At 42.9% G+C, this 12,058-nt stretch overlaps 1 long non-coding RNA gene across 1 annotated transcript; it reads right to left on the reverse strand.

The window, feature by feature from the left end:
• Positions 1-2,945: 2,945 nt before the first annotated feature.
• LOC127338061 (uncharacterized) lies at positions 2,946-5,800 on the reverse strand. The gene is made up of 3 exons (XR_011753987.1): positions 5,702-5,800; positions 5,506-5,619; positions 2,946-5,401 (listed from the first exon to the last, which is right to left on the reverse strand). It is a non-coding gene; the product is annotated as an uncharacterized lncRNA (long non-coding RNA).
• Positions 5,801-12,058: the final 6,258 nt, after the last annotated feature.

Raw genomic sequence — 12,058 nt, forward strand, 5'->3', positions numbered from 1 at the left:
ACAGATGGTGATGAGGCATGTAGCCCATCGGGCGGCCCAGTTGCTGTCGATCCTGAAGGATGAAGTCCGGCCCAGGACAGGGGAGCCGGATCCGACCGACCTTAGGAGGAACCCGGATCCATGAAGGCCCAGTAGGAACCCGGATCCGGTACGACGTACAGAGGAAGGCGGATCCTTGACGTGCACGGCAAGATATTGTACCGTAGTTAGGCAACCTGTATCCGGCTAGGACTCTCCATGTAAACCCTAGATCCGTGCGCCTTTATAAGCCGGATCCCGGGAGCCCTAGAGGCACAACCACAACTCATTGTAACTTCGCGAAAGCGCCCAAATAATTCCAGACAAGCAGCAGTAGGCCCTGTCATCGTGCAGGTGTTCCGAAGCTGGGTAAATCGCGTACCACCGTCCCGTGTGCACTCCGCCCTATGGCCCCTACTTCTTCTCCCCCTCGTGAGGATCCCTCCTCCGAGGCACCGTCGATTAGGCAACGACAGGCGCCAACCGCAAATCTTGGTTATCATTGGAGCCGGGATCAGAGTAACTCGTTGCGGCTGCTCCATTTTTTTTTTCTCTGCAGCTAGCAGATGTCTAGGACAGTTCACAATTGATCTAATCAAACAACTTTCGGCAGTTCAAGTGTTTTGAAGTGCATAGAAGTGGGCTATATGCCTATATCACCTACCGTTCAGAAAGAGCAAGAAGAAATCATGTTTGCTTGAATTGATCACTTACTAGAAGATGAATGGCTCTCCCTGTATGAATCACTGCCCCGTACTGATTCAGATAGATGTTGGTTATCGACCCCTGATTTGATGCAACAAGAGCGAAAGCCTATGGAATTCAAGATTATTTTGGAGGATCATTTGGAGTTTGTGCCACAACATATAGTGCGGCAGGTAGGGAAGGGGGACGGTCTTTTCACCGGTGGCGAGGAGGCAACACTGACGGTCAAAGTGAAGCTTTAGAGTGGGGACTAGGTAGCATTGATGTGTGTGTGTGTGTGTGTTTTTGGTGTTTATTGGTAGTTTTTTCGAGAATCTGTTAGGCCATGGTGCGATCAATATGGAAAGTTCTCTATGATTTTTTGGATTTATATTAAACTATCCAAATAAGCTCCTCATTATTATGTTTATGTTCCATAAATGCACTTCAAACAATTAAATTGTTGTTCCAAGAATAGAATTTCAAATGATATTCTTATTATCCTATCACAGATAATTCTTATTCATTACACATATAAATGTGTATCAGCTTATATAATTTCCAAAAAATTGTGGGATCGTAATATTTTCCAAAAAATTGTGGGCTCATAATAGAGCCTTCGTTGTCCGTGCTTCACTTGCGCATGAGAGTTTCACCACTTGCAAGCGGAGATTCACCTACTACTGCTTTCGGTGTCATGGCATGAGCTTGTATGGTAAAAAAACAATGATATAGGTCAACGACATGATATTTGTATTGTAACTATTTCTGATTTTTTATATGTATTGTTGCCCCATAGCAATGCACAGACATTTGTACTAGTTAAACAGAAGTACAAAGAACACAAGTTACGTTATATCTTTGGTTAGGCGGGCTCCCTTGGCACCGCAAGATCTGGAGCCCAAGCTAGCCCCGACGTACTCCTCCTCTGCCACCTCTACCACCAATACGGGAGCGCCTAATCCCCGCTTTAAGCGGGAGCGAAGGTCCCTCCCGCCTGCAGCGCTGTCTCTGTGGGCCGAATCGTCGCCGCCCAACAAAAAGGTATTGCCTTTTCATTTTTCCTTTTTGTTTATGTTTTCTTTTTCTTTTTTACTTTTTTCTCCTTTTGGAAAACATTTTGAAAATATGAAGTTTTAAAAACAAATAGAATATTTTCGAAAATTTAAATTTTTAAATTGGATCATTTTTAAAAATTTGAACATTTTTAAAAACTGAGTTTTTATCATGAACATTTTTAAAAATAACTTTTTAAATTTGAATATTTTTTAAATTTGAACATTTTTAGATTTGAACATTTTTTTCAATTTTTTGAATTTGAACAATTTTTAATTTTGAGCTTTTTATATTTGAACATTTTTTGTATTTGAACATTTTTTTATTTGAACAATTTTTAATTTTGAACTTTTTATATTTGAACATTTTTTGTATTTGAACATTTCTTAAATTTCGAAAATGTCAAAAAATAGAAAATGGAGAAAACCAAAAAAGCTGAAAAGAAAAACGAAAACAAGTAAAACCGAAAAAAAACTGAAGAAACCACTGAATCAGGAACCAGACCGGAAGTTTCCAGAAAACCGTTTACTGCTGTTGTTGCTAAATGGGCCGGTCCAACCTATCGCGCTCTGAGCGGAACGCCGGATAGCGCCCGCTATAAGCGGCGAATAGGTTTCGCCCACCAATACCCCTTAGCCCTAGTTGGGGGCCAACCGGCCAACGAGCAGCCCATGGTGGTCCAAAGATCCGCCTAGCAAAACGCCTCCTCTGCAGCGTACATTTGGTATTGTACTCCTAGGAGGACGATTGGTCTATCGCTCTTCCGCGTTGTGCTGTAAATGTGCAACGGTACGCGGGGGAAGATCTCGACATTTCTTGAGCTGACTCTACCTCTTGATCTTCTTGTTCGCAAAACTAGTAAATGTGCACGTGAACGCACGTGTAATCTTATGAATTTATTTGCCATCCTTTATAGCGTCTTCTTTCTGAACTTTTTAATCTGGCAAACGTGAAAGATTAATGCAAACATGACAGACACATCTTGCAAGCATTGCAAATTTATACACATACAATTTTTATTGCAGCAAAATCTTTGAGGTTTACTCCAATAAAAATCAATCCAGAAACTCTATCACACACGCTTAAAATATATTTATTGATAAATTATATCACAAATAATAAATGATGGTTGGCACGACCCACAAAAAAACACAGAGTAGACCAATCCAAATGGCTTTATACTGTCTTGTTTCTCTCCTGGAGCTGACTTAAGGCCAACACAGAAATAAGAGAAAAGAGAAAGTTCAAAATGAGAAACATCCACGAAAAGAGTAATATGGGAACAAGAGTGACTGGGTACCAATAGCTAAACAACTGTCTAATCTGAATGTTTCTATGCCGTAAGGAGTGCCAGAATCTCAGTGTAGTTATTGGTCCCTGGAAGCCAATTCCTTCACTCAATCTCTCGTACATAATATTTAAGAATAAAATAAAGAGATATCCCCCTTGGTGAATTATGAAGGAAAGCAAATATTCAGAAATACACCCTTGCTTGACACTCTCATAACACATGCAGTACCTTCTGCTTTCATGGTAAATTCCCACTGAAAAATAGTAGACCTATAAAACACATACTTCTCAAGTATAATTCGCCGGAGGTATGAGATAAAAGAACATCATTCTATTTTGAAAATGTCTAGCCTCAATGAAAAAATAAGCTAAATCTCAATTTGAAAACAGAAAATAAGCTAAATCTCCGGTGTATAAATACTTTTGCTTTTAAAACATACTGTTAGCGATCATCGTTGGACCGCTGTTATAAAAATAGCTGCAAATATGCGTACCTCAATTCATGACAAGTCTAAAATTTCAAGGAAATGGCAATACACATACATTAGATTATCACTATCCAGAAAAATCCTCACATTCAGCATACCATAAGTAACCATTCAATAATTTGCACATGAATCTAGAGGACATTGATAGCATCAAAGATGTGAACAAACATATGTGTACCATATCTTATCCGGGATATAGAAGATTCAATATAGTGATAGCATCAAAGTAAATCTCATCTTTATTTTTTGCATCATATTCTCGATTTTCCTCTACCTTTTCACTTCTAGCCTATGCTTTGATCACAAAGAGAGTCATCTGGTAAACCAGGGTTAATAATTACTCTTACCATTAGTGGGATGGGTTAATAATATTAATCTATCAAGTATATGTATAACATAATATAGTCTGAAATCCTTTATATTGTGAAAGAATGTCTTTGTCAGCGGTCTAGATGATGGGAAATAAACAGATCTGAATAATGTGAACTCAGTGAGTACATTACAACTCAATATTACTTATCAATGTGTTAGGTCTGATTACCTGATTTTCACCCATGTACTCATGCTGGGTTCTACAAGAATTTGATAGAACATCTGCAGGAAAGTCACCCAAATGACAGTCAAAACCACCTTTTAATTTCTGCAGTTCCGCGGATTTCCTGCGGTCGCCCAATGTGATTGAATTGAAGAAAGTTCTCATGGTGTCACCACTGAATAGACTGAATTAGATGCATATATTTTCCAAAAAAATCGAGAAACCTGTCACCGTTGAATTGATCTTTGGTGAGCAGCGAAATTTTAGGTGATGGAAATTACCTTTTTAATTTGTGCATCCTTCTCTCTCAAAGCTTCAGCATGACTTGTGCAGCCTGCACTTTCAGTTCATTATCTAATCTTGCATGCTCTCTCTGTAGATGTGTTTCAGTACTGCCTTGTCAGACATGACTACATTTACCTTTGCATTTGTAACTACCTCCTTCGCGCAAGTAGCAAAAAGAAGTGTATTCCTGGATTGCTCAATATGAGTGTGCAGGGCTGATTGTCCAGACAATGGTTGTTCTTACATTCCCTCCCAAAGAGGAGTGTAATATGCGTGTCAGCTTTGAATCTCTGTAAGGGATATGACCACTTCTTCCCTTGCCGCAGAAGGAACATAATACTTCAGATTACGTTATACGGTAAAACTATGGCCATTGGCAGAAGAGCATGCAAATGGGCTTAAAGGAGAAGTGTCGAACTGTAACACCATATGGAATTCAGAATTATTTTACCTAGTGAATACTACCAAAGAAAGAGGAACTGTAGGTGCAAAATACCCGAATACATTTATAAATAAGCAAACCACTGGCACTACAAGCTCTTGCGAGGAAACATACCTAAGTTGGCGAACAACCTTTCCCATTGTTAGCAGACTTGAATTAATATGACTACCTTCTTTCAACCTCATGCCAGCTGAAGCAGTCTAAGATGCACGCTCACTTCCTGCTAGGTCAACAGAATTCTGTCCAGAAGAACCTTAGTGACCATGGAACATGTTATACCAAACAATCATGAATATATACCAACAAAAGAAGAAAAAAAATCATGAATAGAGAAAGAAATTCCATACCACACAAGACACAAGAGTGCTTGATTTGCCTCTTCCGAAATACTATCCAATTGAACTTTCGATTGTCTGGAATTAACATATAGTACAATAGGGGCACCAACCAGCCTGAGTATTTGATGGGACCTAGAACTCGCTTCATTCAAAGTTGTTTCCTCAATCTTAATTAGGCAAGTAACAAAAAGAAAGAAGATGGATCCTTAAGATGGTCCTTGTCCTTCAGTGTTTCCTCGATGAGTTTTTTGACAGTAGCCCCTTTCTGTTTAAATTAAAATGAGAACATGAAAGATCAGTACCCAGATGGTAGAGAAAAACTGAAAAAGAAAGGAGTTATGGTAAGTTCAAATAACAAGAATGGCGCACCTCCGGATCATCAAGCAGTCTAAGAAATGTCGTATCATGGCTCAGAAGATCTCTCACAGCTTCATTGTATATCTCTATTGCCGAAAATTTTAGCATGAATTCTCTTTTAGGGTGCTGTAGCAACAACAAACAGTGAGCCAAATATCATCTCAGAAAGCTAAACAACATTCGTGATTCCTAGCACACATACACACACCTTCTCTATATAGTGATAGATGTCCATCATGCTATACTCGGTAATTACAGTCATCGGGTATTCCGCTGCTCGTTTGACCGTAAGCGAATATATGCCTTCTGCCAACAAGAACAATTATGCGCAAAATGTAAGTCGGTTGGCAGTAGCAGTTCATCCAAAACCAAAATAGCGATGTATTAGAGCTACTTCATCTCTAATCCTCAATTCAATCAGAATATATGTACATGGTGAGCTTGACAGTACATGGGGAGCTTCTAAATTTTAAATACAGCATCTAATCCTCTATTCAATCAGAGTATATGTATCTAATTGACTAATTCACAAAAGAACTGACTTGCTCCACTTGCACATGAGACAACACATATGTGACATCAATTTTTTTAGATGTAGAGAGAATAACGATGGGAACTGGAGCACATGAACCATGAGACAGAAGCAGAGCGTGATGGTAGGAAGTACCATCGGAGCCGGACGGCAGGACGGTTTTATCCAGAATGGCTGCTGCGCGTCCTATTCAGATCAAGTGATGGAAGTGGCGGAAGCGTCGTCGGTGTCGGGCGCGGGGATTGCGGCGGCGGCATCTGCTGCTGGTGTAGGACATGCAGGGCATCCTCCCGTGCGGGCGACAGGACATCCTCATCCTCGCGTGTGGGCGGCAAGGCTTCCTCATGTGCCGGCGGGTGCAGGTCGCCCTCCAGTGGAGGCTCTCGCGTCGCTTCTTGTGGACGGCGGTGTGCGGTTGCCGGCGTCGGCGTGAGGGCTGCGGTGGGAGGGCGTCGGCGGCATATGGGGCGATGTGGTGGGGATGTTTCGGGGATTGACGGTTAGGTCGATTAATTAGCGCGTGGCCGCGTGGGTGGTTGGTGTTCCGCTCCCGTCAAACACGAAGATGCCGTGAGGCGTTGGATATTTAGACTGCACGGCTGAGATGTTTTGGATCGGACCCTCTGGGTCTTTTAATAGTAGTGTTTTAAGAGCAAGTATAATAAGTCTTAGTCAGCTGACTATAAAGATTAAAATAATATATTGTTGTCTAGTTGGAGGAGAGAGAGGAGGAGAGAGAAGAGGAGTGGGCTCTCATGCAAGAACCAGTTCTAGCACGTGTTCCTAGGCATTTTGTGAGAGTGAATGGTGGGTCATAGACTGATAAAGTAGTACAATTATATACTAGCTCACTATTATACATATTGACTATATGTTAGCTACAGATGACATGGCGCATAGCTTATAGCCAACAATTGGCTCTACTATTAGATTTGCTCTAATATAGTAGTGGTGATAAACCGTGATGAGTTTATCTGTCCCATTCGTGTGTGTGTGTCTATAGGTGGCACGTACACGTGATTATGTGCTCGCGTTGGTGTCCGCCGAGTCGGACTAGATTGTACGCAAAAGCAGTGGTTACCGTGTTAATTGTTGGGCAACGGCTGCGTCGTGCGCGTGGCCCAGAAGAGCAGATCGTGGACGCGCGTGGTGCATCATATCGTGTGTGTGCACTGCGTATAAGAGTCCTCCCCTGTACTGCTAAAGCTAATCAGTTTGAGCTAAAAGAAAAGGTGTTGTACGTGCAGCTTGGCATTCGTCGCCGGAAATACTCTCGATCTTGTTTTACGTGTTCTTCTTCTTCCACCTCTTTTTGTGAGCGAGAGGGAGAGAGCTATCCATGTCTAGCCCCGACACCTATCACAAAGATGAGATGGAGGTTGACGTTGGTGGAGGTGATGTCCTCCGCTGGCCTGGTGCCAGCATAAATGATGACAAGGATGGTGTGTAAGTGACTGGCCGGGGCGGTTAAGATGAGTCGGCATCCTTTTTTATTCGGCATTGCCGATCGTAGTATCAGGTTAATTATAAGTTTGCTCGTTTCAGTTGCTAGGGCAGACGTCAGGATAAAATTCCCAAAACTGAAGAATGGCCCAGCACAAGAACACAGTAAGTAGTGCACACTTGACGCTTACCATTTTTCGTCAGCAAATCGGGCGAATAGCTCCTGTGCGACACAGTTGAGTGAAATTCTCCTTGGTGCGACGTAGTTGGCTAAAATAGCTCCCATGCGTCGTTTTTTCTGCTTCAAATAGCTCGCGTGCGACAGGCAGCTGACGCGGGTTACGACACTTAGTTAGGATGCGATTAGGTTAGGACAGTGAGGGTTATAACAAGTGGGGTCCACCATGGTCCGGTCATGTAGAGTCAACCGTTCACGACTGTGGGTCCCGCACGACTCAACGGTCCGCTCGACTCGCGCGTGGTGAACTGGGAGCGGCGGTGAGCGGCGGTGCCCTGGGCTTCTTCGCCGACAGCGGCGGGCCTGGTTTTTCATCTGGACGGCGGCGGAGCGTCTATCTCAGCGGCGGTGGAGCCATTGCAAGTGAGTAATTGCCAAACCCTAGTCTCATACCCCTGGATCTTGTCTTGATGTTCCGTTTCGTTGCCGATTTAGAATCAGCGTATCTGGGTGGATCGAGAGGAGCGTTGGCTGAATCAGATGGAGGGACGAGTCGGTGCTTCAAATCGGTAATGCGCCCTCTTTTGATGTTATCGTTATCGATTTGGGGGCCGATTTGGGGGTCAATTGCTTACGCCACCGCTGCCCACCTTTGACAGGGGAGATGCTGCGCCCGATTCTACCACCACATTCGCAATTACAGTCGAATTTTTTCCCTGTAAAGCCAAGCTGAGTGATGGAAGCGTCCAAGACATTGCAAATAGCACCGTGAGGTTGGCCCTTGATCTTGAAGATGTTGATCCGCAGGAATTGGAGGGAAAGGAGGAGGAGGCCGTGCGCAATTTGGTGGAGAAGATAGGGGAGAAGATTGTTTGGGGTCCAGAACAAGAGGTGTATGTGCTACGGTTTGACAACTATAAGGGTGAATATGTGAGAATTGAAGATGGAGAATCAATGGTTGCTGAAATTGATCGTCAAGAAGGGTGGGAAAGCAATCAAGTAAGTTTTCATGCAGAGCTTATTGATCTACAAACAAATTCCAGAGTAGGTTATGTGCCATCAAAGATGACTGCACAGATGCAAGATGATGAGTGGGCTTCACAAAGGAGGGGGCAGATGTTGGCATTGTTCACTGAACCGACAGTACTAGCTGAAGATACAGGGGCTGATGCAGATGCAGAGGAGGGAAACCATGGTGCTCAAAAGATTGTTGTTGACTGGAATGTAGTAGAGTTGAATGAAAAAAAAAAAGATTTAGTCATTGCATCAATATCTGACATTGAAATGGCCAAAATGTTTGGCATTCCAGTTGATGACAGAGATGAAGGCCGTGCAACTGAGGATGACAGTTCTTTGCCTGCACATGGTAACACAAATGCAGACCGTGGAAATGAGGATGAAGAAGACCTGATGAGACAGGCTGCAGATGATGTGGATGATGCAAATGACAATGAGCTGGTCTGTTTGTATGACAAAGAGAACCCAGTTGTTGAGGTTGGAAAGTTGTGGCCAAATATGAATGAGTTTAGGATGTCTTTTAGGACCTATGCAGTGAAAAAAGAGTTTGATGCCAAGACTATGTGGACTGATAGGAAGAAATTTTATGCTAGGTGCAAAGGCTATGATGGTGGTGGAAATCCATTCAAATGGTACATATCTGCCAGACTACAACTTTGATGGCGATCTGATCGGGGTAAATCAAATACCAAACCAGCATACATGTATGACCACTTCACAGAGAGTTTCAAATATGACAAACCAGCTATGGATTACAGAGAATATTACTCCTATTTTAGCAAAAACTCCAAACACTAGTGCAAAAAGGCTTAAAGTGGACTTGGAGAAGCTGTACCCCATCAAACTGAAATATACCACAGTTTGGAAGGCAAAACAAAGGGCAATGAAATCATTGTATGGTGACTGGGCAAATACATTTAGGATGTTGTATAGCTTTAAAGCTGAGGTGGAGAAGAGGTCACCTGGAAGTGTGGTGGAGATAGATACAGAGGTTACAGAGGATGGCAGTGTTTACTTCAGCAAGTTTTTTATGTGTTTGAAGCCTTGCATAGATGGATTCAAAGAAGGATGTCGTCCATATTTGAGCATAGACTCTTCTTTTTTGACTGGCAAGTGGAATGGTCAGTTGGCTGCATGCAATGCTTTGGATGGACACAACTGGATGTTCCCAATTGCAATTGGACTGTTTCAATCAGAGACAGAGGCAAGCTGGACATGGTTCATGATGCAACTGAAAAGATGCATAGGGCCAGTTTCACCTTTGGCCATCCACACAGATGCATGTTGATACGCGTACAGCACGCGTCCGTTGGGAACCCCAAGAGGAAGGTGTGATGCGTACAGCGGCAAGTTTTCCCTCAGTAAGAAACCAAGGTTTATCGAACCAGTAGGAGCCAAGAAGCACGTTGAAGGTTGATGGCGGCGAGATGTAGTGCGGCGCAACACCAGGGATTCCGGCGCCAACGTGGAACCTGCACAACACAACCAAAGTACTTTGCCACAACGAAACAGTGAGGTTGTGAATCTCACCGGCTTGCTGTAACAAAGCATTAGATGTATAATGTGGATGATGATTGTTTGCAGAGAACAGTAGAACAAGTATTGCAGTAGATTGTATTCGATTAAAAGAATGGACCGGGGTCCACAGTTCACTAGAGGTGTCTCTCCCATAAGATAAATAGCATGTTGGGTAAACAAAATACAGTTGGGAAATTGACAAATAGAGAGGGCATGACAATGCACATACATGATATGATGGATATTGTGAGATTTAATTGGGCATTACGACAAAGTACATAGACCGCTATCCAGCATGCATCTATGCCTAAAAAGTCCACCTTCAGGTTATCATCCGAACCCCTTCCAGTATTAAGTTGAAAACAACAGACAATTGCATTAAGTATGGTGCGTAATGTAATCAATAACTACATCCTCGGACATAGCATCAATGTTTTATCCCTAGTGGCAACAGCACATGCACAACCTTAGAACTTTCTGTCACTGTCCCAGATTTAATGGAGGCATGAACCCACTATCGAGCATAAATACTCCCTCTTGGAGTTAAGAGTAAAAACTTGGCCAAAGCCTCTACTAATAACGGAGAGCATGCAAGATCATAAACAACACATAGATAATAGATTGATAATCAACATAGCATAGTATTCTCTATCCATCGGATCCCAACAAACACAACATATAGCATTACAGATAGATGATCTTGATCATGTTAGGCAGCTCACAAGACCCGACAATGAAGCATAATGAGGAGAAGACAACCATCTAGCTACTGCTATGGACCCATAGTCCAGGGGTGAACTACTCACTCATCACTCCGGAGGCGACCATGGCGGTGAAGAGTCCTCCGGGAGATGAATCCCCTCTCCGGCAAGGTGCGGGAGGCGATCTCCTGAATCCCCCGAGATGGGATTGGCGGTGGCGGCGTCTCTGAAAGGTTTTCCGTATCGTGGCTCTCGGTACTGGGGGTTTCGCGATGAAGACTATTTGTAGGCGGAAGGGCAGGTCAGGAGGCGTCACGGGGGGCCCACACGCTAGGGCCGCGCGGGCCCCCCTTGGGCCGCGCCGCCCTAGTGTGGCGGTGCCCCGTGGCCCCACTTCGTCTTCCCTTCGGTCTTCTGGAAGCTTCGTGACAAAATAGTCCCCTGGGCGTTGATTTCGTCCAATTCCGAGAATATTTCCTTACTAGGATTTCTGAAACCAAAAACAGCAGAAAACAGCAACTGGCTCTTCGGCATCTCGTTAATAGGTTAGTGCCGGAAAATGCATAAATATGACATAAAGTATGCATAAAACATGTAGATATCATCAATAATGTGGCATGGAACATAAGAAATTATCGATACGTCGGAGACGTATCAGCATCCCCAAGCTTAGTTTCTGCTCGTCCCGAGCAGGTAAACGATAACAAAGATAATTTCTGGAGTGACATGCCATCATAACCTTGATCATACTATTGTAAGCATATGTAATGAATACAGCGATCCAAGACAATGGTAAATGACATGAGTAAACAAATGAATCATATAGCAAAGACTTTTCATGAATAGTACTTCAAGACAAGCATCAATAAGTCTTGCATAAGAGTTAACTCATAAAGCAATAATTCAAAGTAAAGGCATTGAAGCAACATAAAGGAAGATTAAGTTTCAGCGGTTGCTTTCAACTTGTAACATGTATATCTCATGGATATTTGTCAATGTAAAGTAATATAACAAGTGCAATATGCAAGTATGTAGGAATCAATGCACAATTCACACAAGTGTTTGCTTCTTGAGATGGAGAGAAATAGGTGAACTGACTCAACATAAAAGTAAAAGAAAGGCCCTTCGCAGAGGGAAGCATTGATTGCTATATTTGTGCTAGAGCTTTGGTTTTGA

The sequence above is a fragment of the Lolium perenne genome, chromosome 3, assembly GCF_019359855.2.
Source record: "Lolium perenne isolate Kyuss_39 chromosome 3, Kyuss_2.0, whole genome shotgun sequence".
Classification (NCBI taxonomy): Eukaryota; Viridiplantae; Streptophyta; class Magnoliopsida; order Poales; family Poaceae; genus Lolium; species Lolium perenne.